Raw genomic sequence first — 17,878 nt, 5'->3', positions numbered from 1 at the left:
CTTCACCATTGGGATGCCAACTTCATAGAAGGATGCACATATGCTTTACAATTGTGGTTCCTGAAGCCCGCAGGACCCCAAGCCAGTCTATTTAGAAACACTGATGGAATATTGATGGTCTTGGAACAATATCGGCATTTGATCGAGCAGTTAGATGGTAAAGAGATCATTTGAGATTATTATGATCATCGTCAGAATCCACCTAGATACACTCACCATTACCATGGTCGTACCACATTCTTAGGCCCTTATTTCATAGTTGATTATTGTGCTAATAGATGCATAAGATAATTCTCTCAAAGACAGAAGATGGTTTCTGTGAGTACACTAATTGGAGCTATTCCTAAATTCGACATCAGTTCGATGAACGACATTGTTCGCAGTAGCTCGACAAGAGTGGAAGACACAGATATCATACACTTGGTTCATAAGCCTAGTGGTAAAGAAGGAATATGTCGAGTGGTAGGATGTCAACCAACTACCATCGGTCCTTTTTTAAAAGTTTTTGTTGTAAACTTTGTACTCATTATTTCCTCTTCAATTATTGTCATCTTTGTTAAATGTTTTCTTTGGATGTAATTTTTAAAACTCTTAATGCAATATGAACATTTATTTTGTCATTATTTCTCTCCAGTGACTCTTCATTCTCCTGTTTCATAAGGTGAATACTTGAAAGCCAACAAAATGGTTGAAATCAGAGCACCAGCTAAGTAGACTCTATAGAACGAGGCTTCATCTTCTAATCCTATGCGAAAAACACTTTGCTTCTCAACAATTGAGCTGGAAGGCTATCATATGTTCTGGTTGTTTATGGAGTGATTTATAAAGGAGCAAGAAGAACAAAAGGCCCTGATGGTTACTCCAAAACCAGAAAAGCTGAACAAACAAAAAAGAAACAAGAAAAACAACAAATCTTCACCTACGAATCAAGATGAAGACCATCTAGATTTGGGCTCAACCAGTAAGGAGAAAAAGTGTGAATTGCTTCCGCTCAAGAAGAAAAAGACAACCAAGAAAAGCAAGAAAGGAAAAAAAATTGTAGAAGAAAGCAGTTCACCTAGCTCTATCACCAATGAAAGTTTGGAAGAGAAGCTAAAAAGAAAGAAAAAGCCTACCAAGGAAGGCAAAAGACAAAGAAATACATAAAGAGAAAAATAAACAAGAGAAAGAGGCAAGAAGAAAGAAGACAAGGTTTTACGTGGTTCACTTCAAAGGAACCTACGTCCACACCAGGAAAGGCTTTCTAGTTGTTTTTCTCTTATTATGTTTCTTGTCTATTAATACAATATATAAGGCAGCAGGAGTCATCGTGAAACTGATTTTATCAGAATCTTTTCTCTCTACCATTCCAGATCAGATTCATTATGATCTTTCTTTCTTTCTTCTCCTCCTAACGCTTTAGTTTGAGAAACGTAAGCTAGACCAGGATTTATTTGATCGTTGGATTTACAATTTTCATTTGCTATTGTTGATGTCATAATTGAATGACGTTGCGCTGGAGGAAGCTGAGTGGGACGTTGCATTTTCCTTTTTGATGTTTGCATTTAAGTGAGACGTTGCTCTTTCCTTACAGCTGTCGACGACATAGCTGGTTCCTCTTGAATTTGGCGTTGCAATGTTTGAATGTTTTCCTTCAATATCGCCATAGCTGTGGGTTGAATGATTTTCTTTAATATTGCCATAGTTGTGAGACATTGCCCTTTCATCGACATCACAATTGGTTCTTCTTGAATTGGACGTTGCAACATTTGAATGATTGCTTTCAATATCATCCTAGTTGTTTCCTTTTGAATTTGACGTTGCAAGGTCTAGATAATTTCCTTTAATATCGCTTGAGCTTATTTCTCTTAAATTTGGCGTTGCAACGTTTGAATGAGTTTCTTTAATACTCCCCCTAAAACAAAAAAGGCAGATGACATTGAGTTTGTCTCGAAAGCCAAAAAATCGATGTTTCCCTAAGGCTTTAGTCAATATGTCAGCAATTTGGCAAGAAAAATTGACGTATCTAGTGATCAGGCATCCTGAAGTGGTCATTTCTCACACATAATGATAATCAATTGAACGTGTTTTGACCGATTGTGGGGAACAAGATTTTTGGCTAGATAAAGTGCGCTGATATTGTCACAATGAAGGATAGGCGCTTTGTCAATTCTAATGCCAATATCTTGAAGAGCTTGAAGGAGCCAAGTCAATTCTACAGTTGTCGATGCCATAGAGCAATATTTTGCTTCGGCGCTGGATCAAACAACGGTAGATTGCTTCTTTGCACTCTAGGAGAGACAATTGGCTCCTAGAAAAGTACAATACCCTGTCGTGGATCTTCTAATGAGATGAGATCCAGCCCAATCCGCATCGGAGAAAGCATAAAGATCCATGGTGCTTTGGGAAAGAATGTGAATGCCATAATTAGAGGTTCCTTTGATATATTAGAGAATACGCTTGGCAATTTTGAAATGGGCTTGAGTTGTGCGTTGCGTAAATTGACTGATAAAATTCACTAAAAAAGATATCTCTGGTCTAGTGATCGTTAAATATTGTAATGCTCCAACTATGCCCGATAAAGGGTTGGATCTGAAAAAGGAGTAGTATCCAGCTGATCTAGTTTCCTGCCATAGTAGTGGCCATAGGTTTACAATCAAGCATTTGTGCTCGCTCCAAAATATCATGAGCATACTTTGTTTGATTGAGAAAAAGCCCATCGCGAGTGTGCAAGACTTCGATCCCAAGGAAGTAACTTAGCTGCACCATATTTTTCATTGGAAATTCGACTTCAAGCTTGGAGATGAAGTTTTGAATCAAGTTGGAGGAGCTGCCTGTAAGAACCATATCATCAACGTAAACTAAGAGAATAAGACAATGGTTGTTGTCATGAAATACAAACATAGATGGATCGGAATAGCAACTCTGAAAACCATAAGTGAAAAGAAAATCACTTAGTCATTGAAACCAAGCTCTAGATGCCTGCTTGAGTCCATATAATGCCTTTCAAAGACGGCAAACATGATGCGGTAGAAGAGAATCTTCAAAACCCGAAGGTTGAGACATATAAACTATTTCATGAAGAGATCCATGGAGGAAGGCATTAACATCTAATTGTTTGATGCTCCAATTGAAGACAGTAGCAATAGAAAGTACAAGCCGTATAGTAGTTGGTCGGATGACAGGAGAGAAAGTCTCTTGATAATCGATTCTTTCTACTTGAGTGAAGCCTCGGGCAACCAAATGAGCCTTTAATCGATCAAGACTTTCATCAGCTTTGAGTTTGGATTTGAAAAACCATTTTGATCCAACGACGTTCATGGATGGGTCTCTTGGAACTAAATCTCAAGTATTATTTGATCTTAACGCACTCATTTCTTCTTCCATGGCCGCTCTCCATCCATCATGCCTTAGGGCTTGTTGCACTCTTTTGGGCTCTTTGAGAATATTGGAATAAACTATATGAACATTGGCATACTTAGGATTAGGTTTATGAATTCTAGCCATAGCTCTAGTTGTCATGGTTCGAGTTACCACCACTTGGGTTTCCATAGAGGTCGATGGAGGATTTGTGATACCAATAGTTTCTTAACAATGTATATTTGATAGAGAGGTGGGCGTTGGATCATGTGAGTCAGGTGGATCAGCTGTAGTACTATTAGTATCAAGATGTCTAACAAGTGACACGTCTTGCTGGAGATCATCATAGATGTTTAGACGAGGATCTGGTGTAGGGTTGGGACAAGATTCAAGGTGCACGGAATTCGGCATGATTCCATCACTTGTAGTGTCGATATCAATAAAGGATGTAAAATCACTATCCATGACATCGTCCTTGTACAGAGAAGACAGATGTTTGAAAGGAAACAAATTTTCATCAAATGCGACATGCCTTGATATGTATACACATATGGAATTCGGTTCGAAGCATTTATAACCCTTGTGTAATGTGCTATATCCAATGAAGACACATGGAACAGATTTAGGGTCAAACTTGTTGCGAGCATATCCTCTCAAATAAGGAAAACACCAGCTGCCAAAAATGCTCATGTTGGAATAGTCAGGAATCCTTTTAAATATCATAGAGAAAGGCAACTGCATAGATAACATTGTAGTGGGAAGCCTATTCATGAGGAAAACAGCAGCAGAAAAAGCGTCAGCCCAAAAACTCTTTGGAGCATTTGAATGGAAAAGTAATGTGAGACCCGATTCAGTGATAGAACGATGTTTGCGCTCTGCTTTGCCATCTTGCTTAGGCATTTTGGGGCAGGAGTATTGTCGTTTAATTCCAAGGTTGTCAAGATATGCTATGAAGTGAGAACTAGTGTATTCGCCTCCTCCATCACTTTGAACAAATTTTATCTATCTGTCAAATTGGCACTCAGCCATTTTCTGAAAATGAACAAATGCATCAAAGAATTCAAAGTTATGTCTTAGTGGGTAAAACCATGTAAAATGGCTAGTTTCATCAACAAATATAGCATAAAACCGATATCCTCTCTAGATAAAATAGGAGCCGGTCCCCATAGATCACTGTGAATTTTTTCCAGTGGTAAATAAATAATATCATCTTTCTCAATAAAAGATAGTTTGCAAGATTTTCCCATTTGACAACTAGCACAAACTGAAAGAGAACCATTAGGTAAAACATCAATATATTTCTGATTTTTTAGAAAAGAGAGAACATTAGACTGAGGATGTCCTAAACGTGCGTGCCAAGATTCCTCCGTCACCCAATGGAATCTAGAAGAAAAGAAGGCCTTATGATCGCTGCCATTATTTACTGCATAAAGTCCACCATGTTCAGTCCCTGTTGCCATTATTCTGCCCATCCTCCTGTCTTTTAGAATGCATTGGTTGAAGGTGAATTCAAAATCATATGAAAAATCGTTAGTCAATTTGCTAACAGAAATGAGATCTTTAGTGAGACATGAAACATAAAGAACATCCTTAAGAGAAAGATTTGGAGATATATCAGCTTGTCCAATGTGAGAGATTGGGATACGCTACTCGTTCCCAACAATAACTATATCGGAGCCAAAATAAGAGAGATATTCTTAAGTTTACCTGCATCTCCTATCATATGCATTGTAGCTCCAGTATCAACCAGCCAGCCGGAATCATGCGAGTCATTGGTAGTGAGAGCTGGGAGGGCTTGAGTGGCATCTTTTGCTATGAAGGAATGATTAAATCGATTCTAACACTTCATCGCCGAATGATTCCTTTTGTTGCAGATTTGACATATGATACCTTTAGAAGAGTTGGGTGCACCATCGATTTTTGGTGTTTGAGGAGGATTTGTATGATTTGAATCGTAGCCTCCTCCATGAGAGGGATTAAAATTGTTGAATCCCCCTCCACGTCCTCCTCTATTGTGCCATCCTCTTCCTCACAAGTTATGATAAGTGCCCCAATATCTGTTTTGGCCACCTTCACGTTGAGCGTAGAAGGCAACTTGAGGCGAGGTATCAGGATTGAGGAAATTGTTTCTCACTTCTAGACTTTGCAATAGGGAGACTAGTTCTTTGTAAGAGGGTACCGGTGGCTTGAGGATAGCCATAACGAAGGGCTCGTAGCCTTTTCCTAATCCTTGGATAAGTCAGAAGGATTTTTCTTTTTCTCCAACAGATTTTCCTAAAGTAGCCAAGTCGTCACATATGGCTTTGAACTTGGCAACATAGACTTCAAGGGCATCATCACCCTTTTTACATGTTGTAAGCATGTAAGTAAGATGAAATCCCTGTTCTTGGGATTCTTAGGCAAAAGCATCAACAAGAGTGGACCAAATCTCTTGAGAAGAGCTAAGTCCAACAACTAATCCAAGGACGCTTTCAGATAACATACCGATAATCCATCCTTTTTATAAGACGATCGGATCGACGCCATGATTCAAACTTAGGATTGGAGATCAACTGTTGCGGATCAACATGATCAATAATATTGCTCAGTGGGGCAGGGGTCGAACCAGTCATAAAGCCCTCCATGTCTTGGCTTTCTATGATAGCTAAAATTTGCGCCTTCCACAACAAAAAAATTGGTGTGCGTTAGCTTCAGGGAGACAAAATTGAACACGTTCAAATTCATTGGATAAGGGTAGAACAAACTGGTTGATGAAGTTGTTGAAGAGGAAGGTGCCATGGTCACCAATGGCTATAATGCCATAAAGAGAAAATCAAACAAGAGAGAGAGGCAAGAAGAAAGAAGACAAGGTTTTACGTGGTTCGGTTCAAAGGAACCTACGTGCACACCAGGAAAGGCTTTCTTGCAGTTTTTCTCTTATTATGTTTCTTGTCTATCAATACAATATATAAGGCAACAGGAGTCATCGTGAAACTGATTCTATCAGAATCTTTTCTCTCTAACGTTCCAGATCAAAATTATTATGATCTTTCTTTCTTCTCCTCCTAACGCTTCAGTTTGAGAAACGTGAGCGAGACCAAGATTTATTTGATCGTTGGATTTACACTTTCCATTTGCTGTTGTTGATGTCATAAGTGAATGACGTTGCACTGGAGGAAGCTGAGTGGGACGTTGCATTTTCCCTTTTGCTGTTTGCATTTAAGTGAGACGTTGCTCTTTCCTTACAGCTGTCGACGTTTGCATTTAAGTGAGACGTTGCAATGTTTGAATGTTTTCCTTTAATATCGCCATAGCTGTGGGTTGAATGATTTTCTTTAATATTGCCATAGCTGTGAGACATTGACCTTTCATCGACTTCATAGTTGGTTCTTCTTGAATTGGACATTGCAACATTTGAATGATTGCTTTCAATATCATCATAGCTGTTTCCTTTTGAATTTGACGTTGCAAGGTCTGGATAATTTCCTTTAATATCATTAGAGCTGATTGCTCTTGAATTTGGTGTTGCAACGTTTGAATGGGTTTATTTAATAGTACATCCCAAGCAGTAGGTTGGACAGCAGGAGTTCTAAAGAGAAAGTAAAAGAGGTCAAAGGCAAGAAGAAAAAGACAAAACTAGAATTAGTCAAATCAAGTGATAATGAAAGTCTAACTAAGCGCAATTTTCATGAAATGAAAAAAAAGAATGAGCAACCTTGAACTTAGGGAAAAAGGAAAACGCTCATACTCATGCGAGGATTACAACATGGGCATTGAGGGAGACAAAGACATGAAGGGCTTGCCCAAAGAGTTCATCAAATATAACGGAACCATTTGCCCACACGTTTATCTTTCGAGTTTCGACATTCATCAATGATTGCTACAAGATCTGGGCAAATAACAGAGATTTGTTTCGTTACTTTCTAAAAAGTCTTAAAGGCATTGCAGGGCAATGATACAAAGAAAATGTTAATCCAGTTGAACTGAAGGAATTTGAAAGATTGGTTAACATGTTCATGGAGAGATTTGAGCAACACGTTCTCACCGATCCAATCCTCAGTACCCTTTGTGGTCTCCGTCAGAAAATATGAGAAAAAGCTCGAGAATTCATCAAAAAATGGAATATCCAATGCAATAAGATGAAGACACCCGTTTCTGAATCACAAACTCTGTCACTCATCAGGAAAAATCTCGCCCAACCTTTGAAAAGTCTCATATGCAATGCTCTGATAAAGACCTTTGCCGAGTTGATTGAATAAACAAATTCAAACGAGGAAGGAATTGAGGAAGGAGACTTTGATGGAATCATTACACCCAAATATAAAGAAGAGGGTAAGAAAGGAGGAATGACACAATTACCTGCCCATTTCATAACAAATGAGAGCATTCGAAAGGACAACTACAGCAGTTATAAGCATGACAAAGAGGCAAACCACAAGAAAAACACATAATTGTCCGAAAGAAATGAAGAAGGAGGAACAAACATCCAGGCTAGAGTTATGACCAGAAGTTTATTCCTCTCAGCGAGTCTTGCGAGAAGATTCTAGAGTACCTCCTAGCCAAGGGAACTGTCGTCTTACCAAAAAGTTCAGAACCTCCGAAAATGATGAGAGGTAATAAAGAAAAACTATGTAATTTTCATCGTGCCCCTGGTCATGATCCCGAGGATTGTTTTGTCCTCAAAAACATTATTCAATATTTCATCAACAAGGATCTCAAGGTTGATGATGATAGCATCCCTGAGGCATTAAAGAATCTATTTTCTGATCACGGGAAGGCGGTAGTAGCCACGATCGCCACAGGCACACCACTCCCATATCATCTGCAAGAGCACATCCGACCTTATGATGGAAACAATTCATACCAAATTATGGTGACTAATCGAGGTAAGAAACCTCTAGATTTTATTGGTATGATGAACAACAAGGCAGAAGGTTCATTCAAAAAATCTGCCATAATTTTGAAGACTTTTCTCTTATGAGGCGGTGATGATGAGTCATCAGATGACTCCTCAAATGAGGATCCATGCTACTTGGATAATGTAATCTCTTTAAAAGAACGTATGATTGATGAAGACTAGATTCGGGCCTCTAAGGATCAGTCTACCACTTTCACAAAAAATGATCTCTCAAAATGAGGATATTATCATGAAGATGTTCTTTACGTCATCATCCAAGTTAATAAGATGATTGTGCTACATGTATTGATCAATAGAGAAAGTGGTTTAAATATTTGTCCTGATCTCACGGCCAAAGTTTTGAGATTTCATGAAGACAAATATCACCCTGATGACACTAAGATCTACGGATACGACAATCGAAGCATGAATAGCAAAGGTACCCTCAACATAAACGTGAGCATCGAATGCACCAGTCATTGCATTACATTCCATGTGGTAGATGTACCACTATCATATAACTTGCATGGCCTTGGATCCACCAAGTACGAGGAATCCTGTCCACTCTTCATCAATGCCTCAAATAGAATTTTGGATCATCACTCATCACCTACGCACCAAGGTCCTGGTCGAGAGGTTGGTACAACCAATGCTCCCTAGGCCAATTGACTCGGTGAATGTGTCCAACATAAGAACAACGAAGAAAAGGCCTTTGAAAGAGTGGATGCAGAACATGGAGATAGGCAAATCATCTCGGAGTGCATATACTGTTTCAAGCAGTTGTCTAAGTTATAAAAAAAAACATCCCTTGTATACTCTTTTCATGAGAAACCCTAAGGGATTTCAGCTACTTTTGAAAGGTGGCTACCGTCCATTCACTAGTCTCGAGAAGAATGAAGATAGCATTTTGCAGCCGATTAGTATCTCCTTTCATATGAGCACCAGAGGATTGGGATTCTTTGAAGAAATTTGAAAAAGATCTTATTGGGTGATTGAATTTGCCTTTGCTTTCAAAACATCTCATGAATTTTTACTTGTCTAATCTCATGAGAGGGTACCCTCTATGAACTAAAAGAACTTTCTATATGCGATGCTAGTAATCTTTTATAACGATTATCAATTTTAATTTTGTTTAGTTTTTCTTTATCCTCCTCTTTATGGGATGTTGGAACTCAACATTTCTCAGTTTCTTCTTTTTCCTCGAAAGTCTCCCCAAAAAGCATTTATCAAACATGTAGTCGGTGAAATAGAATCTATAACAATGCTCGAGTTAGAATTATCAGAATTCGCTCAGATTCAGAAATGAGAATATCCCTAGTCCTTAGTTAATGTTCGAATTGAGGAAATTAACATTGGAACTAGTGAGAATCTTAAGATCCTTCAAATTGACATCACTTTATTAGTAGACGAGAAAAAAAAATTGACAGACTTCTTATAAGCCACCAAGAAGTTTTTGCATGGACCTATGAAGATATGTGAGCTTAGACCCTCAGTTGGTTGAACATCGTTTTTCCTTAAGTCTCAGTCGCAAGTCAATTAAAAAAAAATTTGTGTAAGCTTGATCATCGACTAAAAGGGCCCGTAAAAGAAGGATTAGAAGAGCTTCTAAAGGCAAAATTTACTTGTGCCATTGATTACCCCGAGTGGTTGGCTAATATCATGGTGGTCCTTAAAAAGAACGGGAAAGTCAGGCTATGCTTTGCCTTTGGAGACCTGAATAAAGTCTCGCCGAAAAACAATTACCCATTTCGACACATTGATTTATTGGTGGACAGTACTATAGGCCACGCTATGTTCTCTTTTATAGATGGATATTTGGGATATAACCAAATCAAATTAGCAGTCAAGGATCAATCTAAGACTGTTTTTACTTCACCCTAGGGCACTTTCTGTTACACTATGATGTCGTTTAGGTTAAAAAATGTTAAAGCAACTTATCAAAGAGCCATAGTTGATATCTTCCACAACCAAATGCACAAAATCATGAATGCAAATATTGATGACATTAATTAAATCTAAGGCAAGAGAAGACTACATTGAAACCTTCGCCCAAGTGTTTGAGAGACTCCTACAGTACAAGCTTCGTGTTAATCCCAAAAGTATAAATTTGGGGTTGAATTGGGTAAACTTTTGGATTTCATGGTCATTAAGAGGGGGATCGAGTTGGATCTTACCAAAGCCAAAGCAATCATCGAGATGCCACCACCTACCAATATCAAGAAACTACCAAGTTTGCAAGGACGAATCTAGTCCATCAGGCGATTCATTTCCAATTTAGCCATGAGATGTGAACCATTCAACCAGTTGTTGAGGAAAGACGTCAAATTTGCATACGGTTGTGAGTGCCAATAGTCATTTGAAATGATCAAGAAATACCTTCTAAGTCCACCAATCATAAAACCTCTGGTGTTAGGTAGACCATTGCTGCTTTACATCACAATGAATGAGTCAACATGTGGCAGTTTTTTGGCACAATATGAAGATGGAAGTCGCATCGAGCATGCAATATATTACATCAGAAAAACTTTTGTCCAGTATGAAAAGAAATACTCTCCAATAGAAAAAAGTTGTCTGACATTGGTTTGGATGTGTGAGAAGCTGATACATTATTTATTAGCATGTGAGGTCAAGATACTCTCCAAGCTAAATCCCCTTAAATATATCTTAGAGCAGCCTTTCCTTAATGGTCGCATCGCTAAATGGCAAGTTTTGCTGATGTAATATGGTCTTGAATATGTATTCCAAAAGTCAATCAAAGGACAAGCAATTGCTTATCAGTCAGCAAATTTTTCCCAGTGCATGGAAATCAGAACAGATGATGAGTTTTCAATGAACATGTACTAAGATTGGAAACGGTCCCGGTATGGAAGATATTCTTTGATGAATTTAGAAATGTGATGAAAGCAGGTATAGACATTTTACTTATCACTCCAGAAGATGAAATGATCCCACACTCTTTGAAACTTAACTTTCCATGTACTCATATCGTGGCTGAATATGAAGCCCTCATACAAGGACTTTGTTCTTTATTGAGTTTCCAAGTAAAAGGGTACATGCCTTTGGTGACTTTCAGCTTATCATCAATCAAGTGAATGAAGAATGGCAAATCAAAGACAAAAAGTTGGTGTCATGTCAAGAAATCGCCATCGCCTTGATCCGTCAGTTTGAAGAAGTACAACTGACTCACATAAAAAAAGAAGACAACCCTATTGCGGATGGTCTCGCAAGTCTAGGATCCACTATCTCTTTTCGAACTAACGAAGCAATCTGATCTTTTGAGATTGAAAAATTAGAACATCTCGCTTTTGAAACAGTGAAGCATATCCATCATATCCAAGAGGGGAATGCGACTTGGTATCATAACATCAAAAGGTACATTGAGCGTGGAGAATTTCCAAATGGAATGCCCAAAAATAAACAAAAAACAATTCAGCGTATGTCCGCAAGGTACTTTATTCTTACAAGAGTATTATATAAGCATAGATTTATTACTGAATACTCTCGGTGCCATGATGAAGATGAGGTAAAGGAAGTCATCAAAGAGTCGCATTGAGAAGACTATTGGGGCCATGTTGGTTACCAAACCCTCACCAAACAAACTGTTTGAGCAGGATATTATTGGTCTGCTTTGCAAAAAGATTGTTACTAATTCGTCAAAAGATATAAAAAATGTCAACTGCATGCTCTAATGATTCATGCACTAGCCTCTCACTTGCATTTTGTAACATTTACTTGGCCATTTTCAATGTGCGCATTTGACGTAGTTGGACCAATATCTCTTGCAACTTCTAATGGCCATAAGTATTTTCTTGCTGCAATAGAATATTTTACCAAATGGGTAGAAGTCATCACGCTCAGAACAGTAGAAGGGTGTCACGTAGTGTCTTTGATTTACAAAAATCTTTTTTGTACATGTGGATTCCCTCATGATATGGTATCTGATAATGAGACTCATTTCAAAAATAAAAAGATGAGGTAGTTGTGCAGTAAATACCATATCACACATCATTTTTCAGCTCATTACTTCCAAGGTAATGGGCAAGTAGAGGCCACCAATAAGATCTTGATCCACATCTTGGAGCGGACCATGAAAATTGAAAGAGATTGACACAAAAAATGGACAATCTCTCTGGGCATATCTCACCACTATGAGAACTCTAACAAATGCTACTCAAGTGGAGCTAGTCTGCGGAACGAAAGTATTTCTACCATTACACGTACTAAAGCCAGTTTTGAAATTAGCTTCTCTCATAGAGCTTCTTCTAAATCATTATCAACACAAGAGATTAATGTAGCTCGATTTGCTAGATAAAAAGAAGCTAAAAGCGGTTGAGCACATTGAAGCCTATCACCAAAGGGTAGTTAGACAATTTGCCAAGTCAGTTATCGAGAGACATTTCAAAGTGAATGACTTGGTCCTATGATCTGTGGTATACCTCAGAGGACGACCACAGGGTAAGTGGGCACCCAATTGGGAAGGCCCATATGTTATTGAGGAAGCCTTACCCCGTAACTCATACCGGTTGATTGATGCTGATGGGGTGGAACTTGCCAATCCTGTCAACCCTCTTTACTTCAAGAAATTTTACACCTAGTCCTTTTGTATTCACTTTTCAATCAATATCAATATTTATATTCTCTATATTCAATCTACTATTCATTTTGGATTCTTCTCGGTCGTAAAACATAACGATTATACTGGGATATTTTTTATTATTATAATCACCCAAGACTTAAGAGCAACTCATGCAGGTAAGGGGTTTAACCTGCAATGCAAAGTAACCCGTGCAGGTAAGGGGTTAAAACCTACAATGCAAAGCAACCCACTCAGGTAAGAGGTTAAACCTGAACTCAATCTTGCCCAAACTCGTTCAGGTAATGGGTTAAACCTGAAACGTCGCTCCAAACATGTTTTGTTAGAAAAATCTGGGGCACTTATCTTTGTTACTAAGCACGGCTAGTACCGGCTTAGTAACAAAGAGGGGCATCTGTTATCACCCCACTTTTTTCCCTAAAGGCTGTACTTTGTTTTCACCCAAAAGAAATTCTCAGTTATTTAGATTTAAATTTTTAGACCCTAATCTCATCCCTAATCCCAAAACACGTTCGCGATTATTCAATCCAAAGTGAATCTCTAAACCCATGTCCAAACCCAAGCACAAAATTCAAATTCAAAACTCATCTTTAAACATGAGATTCAAATCCAAAATCTAACTCTCGGATCCAAATTACATTCCAAGGCCAAGTTTAGATCCGAATTGAGAATTTCAAACTCAAAATTCAAAATTGAGATCAAAACCACAAAATTTGATTCTATTGAGTGTCGCACATGCGTTTATAGATCTTCCTTTTGTTTTATGTTTTGTTCTCGTGCCAAGATGTGTTTTTGAGCTCAAATCACTCACTAGAATGTGTCAACGACCAATTAGTCCCAATCTGGATTTAAAATGAGCCCGGGGTCGCTCAAAACGAAGTCGGCCACCCATTTGTAACAAAAACTATTTTTATACACATTTTAAATAAAAAATAGTTTATGCTGCTTTCATAAACACTCCTTTATTTATTTTATTTTATTTTGTTTTGTTTTCTTTAATGCAGACGCCCGTCCCTTAGAGGGCAATTTTGGCCCTATTGGGTGGGCAATAGCCCTGCCCACACCCCCAAAGGGATATTTGAAGGGCTAATGTCCAAATTCCACTTGGTCAAAAACTATTTAAAAAAATAAAAAAATCATTCAAAAATACTTGGAATTTGGATGAAAATTTTGTTAAATTCAAAAAAAATCAAATTTTGAGTTGTGGCTCAAACTCTCTATAAATACCCCCACAATCTTCTCTCTTGGGCATGAGCTAACCTTTCAGGAACCTTTAATGCTTTCTCACTTGAAAATTTAGAGTTTTCCTTAGCTTTCTCTTCCCATTTCTCTCTTTTTCTCTTCTTCTTCTTCTCCAACCTTGGGAACAAGCTTCTTTAAGTTCAAGCTCTTCAAGAGAGCATAAGAAGATTCTCTTGGAGGAACACCTTCATCATCTAGGAGCTTCACCCAAGGCGACCTTAGGATCGTCATCTTGAAGCTTCATTCCTAATATAATCTATATTCGAGGTTTGTAGTCATTCTCTTGTTTTAATTTCCTCTTGCAACCTCCTCATAGTTGTGCAAGAAAACTCTAAAGTTTTTCTATCCGGCTACTCTTGAGTGCACCGGGAGTATGAACAAGGCGAAATAAAATCAATTTCTTCATTTATTTTCAAAAATATGCTTGTTATATTGCTTTACTCATCGTTTATGCTTGAAATGATGTTTATGCATAATATATTAATTTTTCTTAATTAATGAGCAAATGCACGGCGATAATCAGCGTTTGAGTTGAGATTTTTCATTGTTATGTTGATTTTTGAGGCTGGGATTTGTCCAACTTGGGAAAGCCATTTACAAATATTTACTTGTTAAAATGCATCTTCATGTCATTTTCATGTTTAGTTTTTTTCTTAATCACCCGATTAGAAACTACAATGAGTGCTTTATTACATTGCTTAATTTTCTTCCATACCTAATGGTGGGATAAATAGTTTCTCTTGTAATAAACGAAATAATTATGGTTTATCCTTATGCACAAAAGTATTTGGATTCCTGTTTTTCAAAAGATTTTTGAAAGCAAGAACCCCCTTTAATGATACTTTGGAGACTTAGTCTAGACTCTTGCATGAGCCCAAGTTTCTCTCCGTCCTATATAAAAAATCGAAGTTGGATATTTTTAACTTATTTTTTTATTCTAATTCTCATGAAGACATATACATATATACATATTGTATGCGTATATGTGCGCATGACTATCTCTCTTTGTCATTCTCTCTTAGGGCTGACCACGAGCCGAGTCCAGCCCGAGCTCGGCCAGCTCGAGCTCGGCTCGACTCTTGTTTTGGTCAGCTTGAGCTCGGCTCGAACTCGAGTCGAGCTTTGCAATGGCAGCTCGAGCTTGACTCGATCAACTGTGTTCAAGCTCGAGATTGACTCGAATGACTCGTTTAACTCTGCTTGTTCCAGATGCTTCTGCTGTGGAAGGGGGAAGAAGACGACACTAGCTACCTTCTGCAAAGTTAAATGAAAAATCAGAAGTTCAAACAAAATCTAAAAGAAGAACAAGAATGATCTTCATAAGAAACACTAAGAAATGGAGCACAAAACCAGAAGACCAAGAAATCTTACACACAGCAGAGTTCGCCCCGACGGAAACTGGTCTTTTCTGGCTGCCAAAACTTGATGACAAATAGGTCGGAGAGAAAACAGGCATTCGCTCGTGCAAGGGTTTGTGGGTTTCAAAAACCCTTGCTCGCTTCGCTCGTTCAAGGTCTTGGCTCAAGCAAAACCCTTGCTCGAGCAGAGATCATTGGGTTTTTGAGGTCCTCTCTCGCTTGAGGGAGAGAGGGTTTCAGAAAAGGTTGAATGAAGACACCCGATAGACTTTCCCAAAAGCCCACCACCAGCCAAAACCCTTCTTGTTTTCTCTAATTTAGAAAAAGAGAGAGAGAGAGAGAGAGAGAGAGAGAGAGAGAAAGATGAATACCATTGTTGGTTGCCATAAGCATTCCACTGATTGTCGGATGTCAATGCTAATCGAAGGAGGCAGATAACGATGGCAGAGGGCTTGCGGTGGTGGCTGGGACTAGGGTTTGGGTCTGGGATGGGAAGGAGGTGTCTCAGCGACCATCTTGGGTGGGAGAAGAGGAGGAAGAAGAGATGGGAGAAGAGGAGGATGAAGAAGAAGTAGAAAAATACAGTAGATAGAGAGAGGGCGTGCCAAGGGCAGCGGCAGTTTGCAGAGGCTCCACTCCAGGTCGAGGATGAAAGGGAAAGAAAGTGAAGAGAGAGAAAAAAAGACGAAAAATGAACAAGAATCAATGAGGAAAACAATATATCCGAGCTACGAGCCGAGTTGGGTTAAGCGAGCTTCGTTAAACTACTCGAGCTCAGCTTGATAAAATAAACGAGCTGAAAGATCAACTCGAACTTGGCTCGTTGAGTAGAAAAGTTGGCTCGAACTTGAGTTTGAGCCGACCTTTAACGAGCTGAGTCCGAGTTACTCGGCTCGTTGTTCAGCCCTATTCTCTCTCTATGATTCAACATATTCTTTTATTATATATATATATATATATATATATATATATATATATATATATATATATATATATATATATATATATATATCATTTTCTTTTTAAAAATCTTTAATTTTGTGATTTTAAAATCTCTTTCTCGGTCTCTTTTTCTTATTTCTCTTGTATTAAAGTATTTTCTCTTTTTCATTCTTTTGGATATTTTTCTCTCAAGATCTAAGGTTTTAATTTCTCATTTGTTGACTTCACTAAGACCAAAACTCAAGTAATGACTCAATATTGGAATCAATGGTCTACAACACTATTCTATTTAAAAAAAAATTCTCTTTTCATAAAAATACTTATGTCAATTATAGGAATGAGAAACTTAGATGTATGCGATGGTAGAAATGCTTTTAGATGAATGTTATGAAATGATTTCCTTCTAACTATGTAAGATCAATGCATTCTTATATCCACATTCACTTAACATCACGAATAATCACAAACATTTCTCTAAAAGTATTTAAGCAAGATGAGATGAAGTTCCAACTAGGTAGTAACTGAATTAGAGAAAAATCTCAAACGTACTTAAAGTCTTAAGAGAACATTAAAGTAACTTTAAAAAGTGATCTTCAAAGGTCTTCAAATGATATTTGTAAAGATTTCTCAATTCAAAATTTCTCAAAATCAAAATGTTTTACACTCTCAATTGATTCTTCAAAACTTGCTCAAAAATTTGAAACGTCAAATCTTCAACATTTTCTCAAATACTACACTACATGTAGAATAAAAAGATGTTTAAGCCAAAACAAAATGCATCAAGAATAAATATAGTCATTGGATTGGTTACCCCCAGTAAAGGCACCGAGAACAGTCAATCCTCGTACTGACGTGCGAGTCACTTTCTTTCTCATTTAAAATAAAACCTCATTTTTCTGGAGCACTCCAAAACCAAAATGTTTTTGTGGATGCAAGCACATGCTCTCAAAACGAGTTCTTACAAACCTTTAGTATTTCTCCGTCTACCATAACCTCCATGTCGATGCAGTCTTGTTTTATGTGCTTCAAAGGGATACAATCTTTAGTACTATGGGTTGAGAACTCCGAAAATTTTTATAAAATTGGTCATTATGCTTGCCTGTCATTTCTAAAGGGTCAACTGCCTTGAAGGGCTTGCATAGGTGCTAGGATAATAGATATTTCAGAATTTCCTCTCTCATCTACTCTAGAAGGATAAATTACTTGTTCTACATCCAACCTGGATATTTTCTACTATCTCTTTTGCGGAGCCTGCATAGGTGTTGGAACAATACATCAAACTTTTCCTCTTTCATATGCTCAAGAGGGGTAAATTTCTTGTTCTACATCCAACCTAGATATTTTCTAGTCTCCTTTGGACAGCTGAGCATTGTTCTACATGTTCCCTCTAATGTTGTTCTTGTTTTCTTGCTGCTTGTTTTGGGTATTGCTCTATATGACATTAGCCTTAGCCTTGAAGAGTCCATGGACTTGTGACTTGGCCGGATTTTTCCTATAGTCTTCCTTTCTACTCTACTTGGGCTGTCT

The sequence above is a fragment of the Nymphaea colorata genome, chromosome 5 (genome assembly GCF_008831285.2).
Source record: "Nymphaea colorata isolate Beijing-Zhang1983 chromosome 5, ASM883128v2, whole genome shotgun sequence".
Classification (NCBI taxonomy): Eukaryota; Viridiplantae; Streptophyta; class Magnoliopsida; order Nymphaeales; family Nymphaeaceae; genus Nymphaea; species Nymphaea colorata.
The sequence above is the reverse complement of the archived record's forward strand: the minus strand, read 5'-3'. Positions refer to the sequence as shown.